Raw genomic sequence first — 12,608 nt, 5'->3', positions numbered from 1 at the left:
TCTGTCACAGCCACAGGCTGAGGTACTCATGACCATGGATCCCCCCTTGGCCTCTCAGGGTACTGTCAGGCAAAGTCTACTTCCTCCCTCCAACTGTACTATTCTGAGGCATGATAAATTCTTCTTCAAGGACATCCCTGTGAGATCAAGTGATCAGCTTGTCACAAAGCCATGGCCGGCTTGTTTGTATTCACCTTCTCTCCTTCCCTGCCTCACCCCTGGTCCCTGGGATTGAACTCTCCAATAAAGTGTCAGCACCTAAGCTTTTACTTTGTAACTGAGCACAATCTACCTGCAGTAAGTTTTGACAAACACAAACATCTAAGTAGCCCACACCTGCATCCAGATCTTGAACATGTCCATCAGCCCAGAAAGTTCCTCTGGCCCCTTCCTGGTCATTCCATTCTTCTTACTCCTATGCAACCACTATTCTGATGTCTTTCAACATTACAGAGTGACCCCTCCCATACCATGAGGCTTCTGAGGGAACAAGATTGTATCTATAAATTCCTCTTGAAAAACCAAAATTGAGCCAGAATCTGATCAAACCCCTACATCCAATAACCAATGAGCAATTAACAGAAGAACCCAGTGAATTATACTACAGTGATGATATCAGCAAAATCCAGACAGTGAGCAACTCTACAGGTCAAATAACTCACTTTCTTCAACATATAAATTGCAAGGGGAAAACAAAAGAGATAGAGGGGAAACTGACAAATCAAAGAAGGCCCGGGGCGCCTGGGTGGCTTAGTCGATTGAGCATCTGACTTCGGCTCAGGTCATGATCTCACGGTTCGTGGATTCGAGCCCTGCATCAGGCTCTGTGCTGACAGCTGAGAGCCTGGAGGCGGCTTCAGATTCTGTGTCCCTTTCTCTCTCTGCCCCTCCCCTGCTCGTGCTCTGTCTCACTCTGTCTCTCAAAAATCAATAAATGTAAAATTTTTTTTTTTTTTTTTTAATTTTTTTTTCAATGTTTTTTATTTATTTTTGGGACAGAGAGAGACAGAGCATGAACGGGGGAGGGGCAGAGAGAGAGGGAGACACAGAATGGGAAACAGGCTCCAGGCTCCGAGCCATCAGCCCAGAGCCCGACGCGGGGCTCGAACTCACGGACCGCGAGATCGTGACCTGGCTGAAGTCGGACGCTTAACCGACTGCGCCACCCAGGCGCCCCAATAAATGTAAAATTTAAAAAAATTAAAAAAAAAAAAAAGAAGGCCCTACAGACATAACCAATCTCAACGGACTGATGCTACTTGGATCTGGATTCAAACAATCCACAAAAAAATTATATATCATCCATGAGGCAAACATAAAGGGAAACATTGATTGGATGTATGACACCATTAAGAAATTATTAAACTTAAAGATGTGACATTGGCATTGTGGAAGAAGAGACCTTACCCTCTAGAGATACTCACTAAAATATTTACAAAATAAATGACCTTCTATCTGAGGTTTGCTTCAAAATAACAATGAGGGGGGAATGGAAATACTGAGACAGCACAGTTGATCATGAGATAAAGTTGGAGCTGGGTGACTGGGTACAGGGATGCCCATCATGTATATTTTGTCTTTTGTATATGGATTTTGTTGTTGTTCACAGATGAAGATATATGGATTTTGTATTTAGGCGTTTCCATAATTCAAAGTTAAACAAACAGAAAGGCAGAGAACTCTGTTAAAAAGCAAAACCTGATGTAGAATTCCAGGCTTGAAAAGAGGTTTTTAAATTGCTACTTCCCAGGAAAAGTGAAAGTTAAGGACCTAGAACGTGCCTTACTGGCCTTCACCCCTCACCCCTGCAGTCGTGGATGCAGTGTGAATCACACTGGTGGGGCAGAAAGAATCTGGGCTTTGGGGCCAGTGAGACAGGGACCAGAGCCCTGGCTCTGCATCACGGCAAGTCACATAGTACGTCTGATCTCAACTTGCCCCATCTCTGGCACGAGACTAATGCTACCTTGAGCACTAATTAAGAGACCCAGCACCTGAGTGGCGAGCATTGTGGTCTGGACCCAAATCCATCTAACTCCAGAACCCATGCTTGGAACCACTATGCTGCACCATCCTCACTAATGAGATCTCACTGTTTGCCAGTTGACTTTGGAAACTCATAGCCAGACGTTCACTGTAGACAGTAGGGCACGTGGTCCCTAAATCAAACTCTCATTCTTTGACTCCCAGTTTTATCATTAAAAATGTGGCCGTGGGCAAGTCACTTGACTTCTTAAGCCTCAGGGTTTAAAACGGGGGTAATCGCAGTATGTGCCCAGGGGTTTTAGTAGGAATAAAAACAATAATATAAGCACAATGGCCACCTGGTATTTTTGCCTGCCCAGTATCCATGCTGTCCTGATGCTCTTTACAGGAAATTAGTCTCTCCCAGTCGATGGCGTTTGAGCTGGAATGAGACTACTCTCAGCTCCAGGGGGAGAATATGACTGGTCTCTCAGAGCACCACACTCTCCTGGCCATGACTGGCTTAGACATGGGTATGGGATTCACACTGCGTCAAATGGGGATCCCAGCGTGGGACTTACTGCTGCCACTACTGAAGTCCCCCATCATCCGCATTTGCTTTCTGAGGTTTCAGTTACCTGCACTCAGCCTTGGTCCTGAAGTGGATGATCTTCTTGACGTATTGTCGGAAAGTCAACAGTAACCGAAACCTATGGGGTTAGGGTTAAGGTAAGGGTTAGGGGTTAGGGGTTAGGGGTTAGGGTTAGAAGTTAGGGTTAGGGTAGTGCCTCCGTCACTCACTCACACCTGAGCTCATTGCGTAGGCATCTTACCAACTCCCGCCATCACCAGGAGAGTGAGTACAGTACAATAAAATGTTTTGGGAGAATGGCCACATTCCCATAACCTTTTTTAGAGTATATTTTTATAGTCGTTCTATTTTATCATTGCTGCCGTTAATCCCTTACTATGTCTATTTTGTACATTAAACTTTATCCTAGTGAGGTATGTACTAAAAAAAGCATAGAGGATGCGCATTTGCTACTGTCCCACTAGAGATCCTCGGACGTATCACTCGCAGTTAAGGGAGGGATGCTGACAAAATGGGACCACAGCACAAAGAGAGCCCACAGGCAGAAGAAGTACAACCAAAGGATGCACGTACCAAGGCCTGAAGCTGTTTCTGCAAGTGCCAGCCACACCAGTAAATAAGTTACTTCCTAGCCTATGGCATTCTATGCTGATTACTAGAGCGTCTGCCAAAGAGCAAACACTTAAATGTTAGATCCTATTATTGCTAATATGAAAATAGGCAAAATTTCTCATGCTGCTCTTTCTTTTCTTGCTTTGCTTAGATTATTTGTTTTAAAGTCTTTTTTTTTTTTAACTACAGGTAATTTCGAATAGATACAAAAGCAGCGAAGAACGTATAACGAACCCCCATGAACTTCAACAATTATTGACCATGGATAGCCTTGTTTTGTCTGCACTCCATCCACATCCCCTTTCCCATCTTATTTTGCGGCAAATTTCCGGTATAAACCTTTTCATTCATACTTTTTTCCAGATCCTTTTATAATGTTTCCTTTTGTAGTGCACACTGTTGGTGGCCTGCCCATCATCCATTTCCTCAATCGTAACCTCCAAGGTTTGTTCTTTTTTTTCTCAACCCCTTCTTCTACACAGCCAGAAATAAGGCCTTACTCAAGCCCCTGTGGTGCACCCGTTTGCCTTAGGGATAATTTCATTTTCCTTGTCAGCGCCCGGGTCAGGAATGTGAGTCAAAATTTGCTACTGAAACATGAAGGGAAGACTGCTGGGGAAGCAAGATACGTCTGGGAAATTTTAGGCCCTCCCAAGGCAGCTCAGAAAAAATGGTCTCTCTTTTCCCTATGAATGTTGTCCTGTCTGGACATGATGCTCAGATCTGGAACACTCCTATCTGCGACTGGCTTGAAGAGTAAGCTCATATCAGGTATGGCAGAGGACAGGGAGAAGCACATTGACGCCTTAATGATATTATTGAGCTGCTAAATATGCAACACAAAAACTATGCCCTACCTCTGAACTTGATGTTCTGAGAGTTACAAATTTGTTTCACTGTTTAAGCCCATGTGTGCCCGGGTTGCTCCTATTTGCTGCTGGAAGCACTTAACTTTCCATCGATACTGACCTATGACCTACACAGTCTGGGTTCTGAAGGCCGAGGAAGGTATCAGTTTAGGATGGTGTGGCAAAGGGAATCTAAAAGAGATTGGCCTAATCCAGAAAGAAGTTGATTTCTTTCTTGATTTCTTCCTCATAGATGAATTTGCGTAGGTGGTCCCAGCTAAGGTGGCCCTACAATCATCAGAACCACGTTTTTTCTGCCATCCCTAGCCCACAGCTTCCATCTCATCTCAGCCAGCTGCTCAGGAAGAAGACGGCCACCAGCCACTGTGAAGAAGGCAGAGATGATACAGACACTCGACGCCTTTAAAGATACAATCCCCAAATGAATTGCACATGTCACATCTCACTGGCCAGAACATAGTCACATGGCAACAACCAGCTGCATGGAAGGCTGAGAAATGTAAACAGGATTCTGAGTGGCCATATGTCCAGTTCTACTACTACTTAAAAAAAAAAAAAAAAAAAAAAAAGGAAAAGGAATTACTGGGGCACAGCCAGCAGCCTCTGTTACAGAAACAGGGAGGGTTAATTGATTTGGTTCAACTGACAATTTTTAATTAAAACAACTTCAGAATGTAAACAGGATTTAAAAGACACGTTCTTGATCACTCCCCCAAATGACATAACAGAATCTATTTACTTCATCCCTTTCATTTCTTCTTTTTAGGTTGAGCTCAGAAGGATTCCAACAATCAGTAATCCTATGCCGGTCCAGTTTATTACCTTGTACACATGAAATTAATAACTAAACACTGCCAACTTCCCTTAATTCCAAATGTCTTTTCCTCAATTAGACTGCATAACTGTGGTTTAATTATATTCTGCTTGATAGTCACCAGAATCCCATAACAAGCTCTTATTTCACAATCTTGTTATTAATCAGAGTAATCCAATTTATGGAAAAGTAAAGACAGACAAACCGAACAAAATGACAGGCTGGCAAGAAGCACAGTATTCTGCAGCCGGGCTGCAGCAGCTGTCAATAAAGTGTATATAGTTAAGATATAAGTGAGACTTTGATTCCGGGGCAGCAGGCTTTAAATGATGCATGAGAAGCCACCAAAGCAAATCCCTTTCTCCATGGTCCCCTCCGGGTCAAGCACCATGTTTCAATTATAATTTCACCAAATTGCTGTGATGCAGCAAATGTTTCAGATTAATAGCAGTACAGCACAGCTCTCTGTGGGATGGAATCAGAAAATCTTGTTCAGAGGTTTGCTGAAATATACCCCAAGATGCTCAGCTGCAAAACACATTAAAGACTCCAAATGATGGGAATATTTCTGATGTGTATTCCCCAAAGAAGTTACTTTTGCAGAAAACAAGTTTATCATTTGTGGTAGCAAATAAAATTTCTCCACACGGCCAAAGAGGCTTCTTGCAATTACATCAGGAAGGCACCACCACGCGGCTCATTATGGAAATCATATTTACATTAGTAGGGGAGGCTATTGTTTTGCCAAGATGTGTCTCTTTCTCCAGCATGCTCCTAAAGAGCTTGTAAGAAATACTAAGTCATTTGGTTTGGCTTTTCATTTCAACTGACGCTATTCCTTGGAAAAAGATTTGTATAGATAGACATTATTTTGAAAATTCTACCTCAAATTACCAGCCAAGGTTTAAGATGATGTCTACTAGGAACTTGCCATGGGTCAGAAGGCCACTGCATTACCATACCGGACACATCAGGAATAGAGACCGCCAAATGGACTGCAAGTTTTGCCCATACTCGTTAGTGGCTGTATTCGCATTTTCAAGCCTTGAAGGGAGTCTTTGGGAAATTGTATTTTTGGCTAATGTCCTTTGCATACATTATCTCAAAAATAGGAGCAATTTGGGATCTGACTTCTTTATTGAGGGATTGTTCTCACTAACACCATTGCTTATGGTTCTAAGTAAAGGAGAAAGGATGCTCCCTAAAAGAGACGAAGGCTGGAGGAAAAAACTTGGGACTCTCTCTCCAGGAGTAATTTACCTAGTAAGAATGGGAGAAGACCAACCATTAATATACAGCCTCAGCTCTCTTTCACCTTTTCCACTCCTAAACTGCATACTGACAACAAGTGTGCATATTCTCCCTCCCTGTCCTACTCTTGGACTTGACAGGGGTGAGGCAAGTTCCAATCTTCAGTCGGACTAGTTGGGTAAGAGTCCACTATACCACCTCAACTCTTCCCAAATTTGGGCTCCAAAGCCCATGTATGGGGATGGAATATAATGTAGACCATTTTGGTTCAAGTCTACAACGTGGCTTCATTGTCAATAAAGCTCGTATCTTGATCCCCACCTCGCTCCTCCTTCTGAACTTGGAGGGATTGAAATATGATAATCTCTTGCAAACCCCACACCTGTTATGGCTTTCACAGAGTCATCTTGCATGTGACCCTAATTTGCATCCCTAGCCATATCTGTCTTTTTCTCTAGAGTCACCTCAGTACATATATTTCCATTTCTCCAAAACTCTTCTGTTTTTGTGTCTGTTGGAAACTCAACTGATGGTTTGTAATCCAGCTGCACGGGCATGTGGAGTATTTTTTAATAATGAGCTTGAAAACTTATGTAATTTATGACGATTTCATACTGCTGAATGTGACATGAAAATTTAGGGGAAAAAGAAGATGAACTCTAGGCAAGAGATTTGAACGAGTTATCCAACACAAGGTTTAGTCAAAAGGGAGAAAACCTATTCAATTCAACAAAGAGAAGGCTGCTCTTTCCATTGACACGCACAGCAAAATATTATTGACCTTTCAAGCCTGAGCCCTTAGGCCAGCTTCTCTCCCTAGGCTTTTCCCATCCTGCCATATAACTTCTCTTCTTTGTTTCCAACCTTTCACTTGGGTCACTCCAGTCTTCTTCCAATATACAAATGCTAAAGACCACCGGTAATTTATATAATGGTCAGAATTACCTTCTCTCCTCTCGCTTTCTCATGTTTAGTGTGGTCTTGGCTCATGTACCTGATAGGGACTACTACGTACATGTGACAGAACCCTGAACCAGCAAACCGAAGTTAATATAAAAGGAAGAAAGAAACATGGTTCCTGGTAATTCATCTCAGCGTTTCTGATGCCAAAGCTACAAGTTTAAATGCTACACACGTGATTACAACGGCAAATGTTCAACATAGCAAAAACCAAAGATCTACAACTGGAAGATATATTCTAATACCATATAGTTCCATTGTCTTCAACACCAGAACACTGCTGCAGGTCTCATGTGCTATTTTTTTTATGCAGGGATTTGCCATTTTGGCACATTAAGCATATGCCACTGAAGAGGCCACAATGAACAAGACACAAAGGGTTCTTGCCTTCACAGAGGCTACTATCTCATGGGGCAGATGGGTTCTTTAAGAAGCACATGAGCCAGGAATGGTATGCTATGAATGGAGAAAGAAGGGGTAGTAGGAAATCCCACAGCAGAAGCAATTCATCCAGTCTAAGGATTGGAAAGGTTTTGTGAAGAAAGTGCCTTTTTAGTTTAGACCAAAAGAATGTGTTTGAATGAAAGAGCAAACATCTGGGTGCTAGAAGATAAATTCAAGTTACAGGACTGCCTTACAACAGCTGGGTGACCTTGGGCATGTACCCTTTCTTCTTAGGCTATAGCTCCTGATCCATAAAATAAGTTAGGGTTTGGAGAACTTAATCTGGAAGGTTCCTTCCATCCAGGAAGGAAAAATTTTTTTTATGTTTATTTATTTTTGAGAGACAGAGACAGAGTGAGAGCAGGGGAGGGGCAGAGAGAGAGGGAGACACAGAATCTAAAGCAGGCTCCAAGCTCTGAGCTGTTGGCACGGAGCCCGATGCAGGGTCTCAAACTCACAAATGGTGAGATCATGACCTGAGCTGAAGTCGGACTCTTAACTGACTGAGCCACCCAGGTGCCCTGGCAGGTTCCTTCCATCTTTATAAATCCTGAAAGAGACTGCCAGTCATTTTAATCCATCTTCAGTCCATCCTTTACAACAAAAAGCAACTAACACAAATAAGAGAAAATCAAAGAAATGTCAGTAGGGAGGTTATAATGGTGAAATTGGGAAAACGAATAAGCTGGACCATCATAGGTTCAAATCCCAGTTCTTCCCTTTACTAACTGGGTGATTCTGAGAACATTGCTTAACTTCTCAGGGACTCAGCTTCCTAATCTGTAGTATGGGGCGAGACTATTACAGTTGACTGTTGAACAACGCAGGGTTAGGGGCGCCAATCCCACCTCACACGTTTGAAAATCTACAGATAACTTTAGACTCTCCCAAAACTTAACTACTAGTAGCCTACTGGTGAGCAGAAGACTATCTGATAATATAAAAGCAGTTGAGTAATACGTATTTTCCATGTTATATGTATTACATACTATATTCTTATAATGAAGTAAGCTACAGAAAAGAAAATGTTAAGAGAATCACAAGAAAGAAAAATAAATTTACAGGGCTATATCGTATCAAACAACACAAGGGCTCCCAAGCTTCACCTTTTATAACTTCAGTCCTTGAAAAGAGAAAAACCTCAACCTTCAGGGTACCAAGTTCAAGGAACCCAGGAAGAGCTCCAGTTGGTCTCCCTAGAGTCAGGTGCCTGGACAAACCAAGGGTCAAAAGAGACAGGGTCCTGCTGTATACAGTGGTTGCTCCTACAGCAACTAGGGAAATAGAGCTTGGCTAGGCAATTCCCAAAAGAAGGAGACTGAAGTAGAGCTGAGTAGAAAATCCAACAAATGTTGACTAGATTTTTATGCAAACTGCTTCTCTAAAATAATGCCGAAGACACAACTGATTGAATAAATGAAACAAATTCTTTTAAAAGCTGAAATTCTGGGGGCACCTGGGTGACTCAGTCAGTTGAGCGTCTGACTTTGGCTCAAATCATGATCTCACGTGAGATCGTGGGTTCGAGCCCCACATCGAGCTCGCAGCTGTCAACACAGAGCCTGCTTCAGATCCCCGTTTCTGTCCCCCTCTCTCTGTGCCGGTCCCCAGCTCACGCTGTTTCTTAAAAATACATAAACATTCAAAAAATAATTTAAAAAAAAGCTGAAATTCTGTTTAGGGGAAAAACACCACATGGGGTTCAGAAATCACTGAGCATGCATATATTGGCTTTGCTCACACCGACATAGTCACATGAACCTGTAGTTCAATGCCCAAGTTCAATTCCTTAGACTTTAGTTTGCTTTCTTAGAAGATGAGATGAGCAAAAGCTGCAGTGAGATACAGCACTTGACAAATACCCTACAGAAGCACTGTTGCTAAGAGCTTTTCTGCAGCCCTAAGAATATCACAGAATTAGGTAAACTGGGAATTAAAGGTCATACCCTGGAGATATGTGAAGTGTGTCTGCTCCTGTGCTTAATGATCAAAAACACACTCCTACAGGTGTGTGTTCTGGGAACATGACTAACAAGGAGTGAGAAGGAGGAGGAGAAGCAGGAAAGGGGAGAAAGGACAAGGGAGAAAGAAAGGACAGGGCAAAAAAGGGAAGGAAGTAGGAAGGGGAAAAATGAAGGAAGGAGGCAGGAAAATTAAACCAGTCTGTTCTGGGGCACTGCTGTAACATCTTTCTTTAAAGAACAAATTCCATGCAAGCATTTCACAGTGGCGTTTTTGTTTTTTTGTTTTTTTGTTGTTGTTTTTGGAAGCTCACTGAAAGCAATTTTCTTCTAACTTAAGGATAAAAGCTTTCACCAACATTTTCTGGGATATTTTAGCGGTGGCAGGAACAGCCAAATCAGTTCAGGGACTGCTCAAGTGTGGGGCTTGTGTCACTGCTTGAGATGATGTCATGGGAACCCCAGAGGGGCCCCTAAACAACACTGCATCCCAGGGTAAAAAGTTATCCTTTTTGGGGCACCTGGGTGGCTCGGTCAGTTAAGTATCTGCCTCTTGATTTCGGCTCCGGTCATGATCTCATGGTTTTGAGATCCAGCCCTGCATTGGGCTCTGCACTGACAGCATGGAGCCTGCTTGGGGTTCTCTCTCTTCTCTCTCCCTCTGCCCCTCCCCCCTTCAAATAAATAAATAACATTTAGAAAAAACAAATGTATTCTTTTGTGATCATCTTTTAACCCCTCTGAATAGCCCTCACGCAGTCTCAGTTTGGTGCTATTATGTGTTGAGTCCCTCTCAAAAACCAGTCTATCCCCTGTGGTACAGAGTGAAAAGAGAGCCCTCTGGTGGGCAGGAGGACTGAGACAGAATTGAATAATACTGATGTGTTTTCATTGCCGTTAATACTCTAGTAATGTTCAATTGTAGGGTATGAGTATTGGTAGTCCTTTTATAGTACATATGTAAAGTTATCTTAGAAATTCTTTTTGAGTTTAAAAAAGGCAGCAGAAGAAGAAGTTCATGAGTGGTAGTACCAGATGTAGCAAACATACAGGATATACCCTTTTAGTGACTAAGCATGTAGGATTGTGAGGTTCGTGGGTCAAAAGAGATCCCATGTTCTTAACCCACGTCAATGTGGGAGGAACAGTCAAATATTCTCGGTGGGAAAGAGCACCATGGTATTCTGAGACCTCTGTCAGAGCTTTGAGTCTTAAGAGCTTCTTTTCTTCAGGGCAACATTTTCCCTTACGAAGTGCTTCCATTAATGACAGTCATGATTATAAGGATTTAGAGCCCTAAAGAGATTTCCTCTTAAAATCTTTAGTCTAAGAGGATAGTGTGGACTCGACAGTAGAAGGAAAGTCTGCCAAGTATCTGTGCTGGACTAATGGAAAGCCTCAAATGGATTGTAGAACTGCCTCACCTCACATTAATGATAAAACAATGAAAAATATGAGACCGTCTTGGGAACTGCTCACCAAAGGGGCACTGCCCTGCATTTCATGCTGGTAAGCTTCATGAGGAGGAGAAGACAAGAAAACCTGGAAACTGTTGGTGGAAAAATAGAGGATTGCTTTGCCAACTCCTAAAAATAAAAGCAATAAATGTTAGCCAACTGTGGATCCATACAGTTATTTTTAAAATCAACCGAAATAAAATGGAAGACTTAATTTCCATTATGATGACCTTATTGCGAGCCCTGAATTGATTATTTCATTTGAAAGAAATGCATTTGAAAATAAAAGCCAGTTACATCCAACACATAAATAATGAAACCACAACACTGCTCAGTGAGCCTTTTGTGGGTTCAGCTTGCAGATTTGGTTCTCCTTGAAATAAAATATATGTTAGCCCTGTTTTCTCTTTATATATGAAATCATGGCAACCATGTTTATTGCATTCTCTTTTTTTCTTTGGTCCTAATTCTTCATTAGGATTCCTCTTCTATACCCTTGCGGTACAGGTCTTTCAAAAATACTACCTAAATCCATTTAAGCAAAGGGTGGGATATTCTGAGCAAGAAATGAGAGGTTAAAAATCACCTTACTGCCTTTATTTAGTATCTGTCACAGACAAGATCTCATGGGAGGTACTATGCTATGAGCATTTCATTTTAATGAGGGTCCAAGACAAATACACAAAAAGCGAAGAGTAAGGGAAGAGAGATTTCTTCTTTAAAGAAGAAACATAAGGCTTTACAGGACTAAGTGCCCAGTCAACTTTCCACAGGGGCTGGGGTGGGGATATACCTCAGTGAAGGAGGTTTGGCCTGGAACCAAATACAGAGCAGTGGTGCTGGCATACACACACACACACACACACACACACACACACACACACCTTGGCTAAATGGGACAGCTCAAGAGAGCAAACATACATAGGTGCCACGTGGGAATAGAATTTTTCCGAGTTGGCTGGAAATCTGTATGTTTGTTTGTTTTCTCCTAAATGTAAAACCTCAGGTTTTTAACTGCAGGCAACTAATTAAAAAAAAAAAAAATTAACATCATATGGATGAAAGAAAACATCTGTAAACTAGTTTCAGCCCATGGATTGCCAGTTTGCAATCTCCACCATGTAACTAAGCCATTAAGGCTTGAGATTTGAAGCCATCACTGAACTCTGAACTAACCAGAAGAAAGAGGATTTGTATTGTCTTGAAAGAAAGGGGATATTTCTATAAGGAGAAGGAAAAGAGAGTAAAAAATATACTATGTGGAGGGCAAAGGGTGAATGAAACCCCAAAGCAAAAAAGGGAAAGGCATGTCCAGGAGACAATGAATAAGTTTGTCTGGTCAGAAGACAAACTCATGTATGGAAGAAGTCAGAGATCAGGCTTGGAAAGCAAACGAAAGACCAGGTGGACAAAAACCCTGAAGTTTAAGCCCTGAAGTTTAAGCGATGAAGCTTAGGTGTTATCCTATCGGCAATGAAGATCTAGGGACCCAGAGACTGAGGCAATCAAGGAGGTTTTCCAACAAAATTAACCCAATCTATCTGGAAGATAAGGAAATTCCACGGGCAGTGTCTGATCAGAAAGTTACCGCCCTATGTCAGGAGATTCAGCTGGAGGCCAGAGGAATGGAAATCTCATGGATGAGATAAGACCTGCAGCAATGGATAAATCCACAAGACTGAT

The 12,608-nt window shown here is 42.2% G+C and overlaps 1 protein-coding gene and 1 long non-coding RNA gene across 8 annotated transcripts in view; one reads left to right on the top strand and one right to left on the bottom strand.

The window, feature by feature from the left end:
- Nucleotides 1-12,608, bottom strand: part of FRMD4B (FERM domain containing 4B) — a 323,079-nt gene that overhangs the window by 247,877 nt on the left and 62,594 nt on the right. The gene's annotated exons all lie outside the window — the stretch shown is intronic.
- LOC131511040 (uncharacterized) overlaps nt 1-12,608 on the top strand; it is a 67,854-nt gene that overhangs the window by 46,663 nt on the left and 8,583 nt on the right. The window contains exon 3 of the long non-coding RNA XR_009261316.1: nt 7,078-7,184. This is a non-coding gene — a long non-coding RNA (uncharacterized LOC131511040). The remainder of the gene's footprint in view (nt 1-7,077; nt 7,185-12,608) is intronic.

This window comes from Neofelis nebulosa, chromosome 4 (assembly GCF_028018385.1).
Source record: "Neofelis nebulosa isolate mNeoNeb1 chromosome 4, mNeoNeb1.pri, whole genome shotgun sequence".
Taxonomy (NCBI): domain Eukaryota; kingdom Metazoa; phylum Chordata; class Mammalia; order Carnivora; family Felidae; genus Neofelis; species Neofelis nebulosa.
Note: the sequence above shows the minus strand (reverse complement) of the source record. Positions and strands in the feature narration are given on the sequence as shown.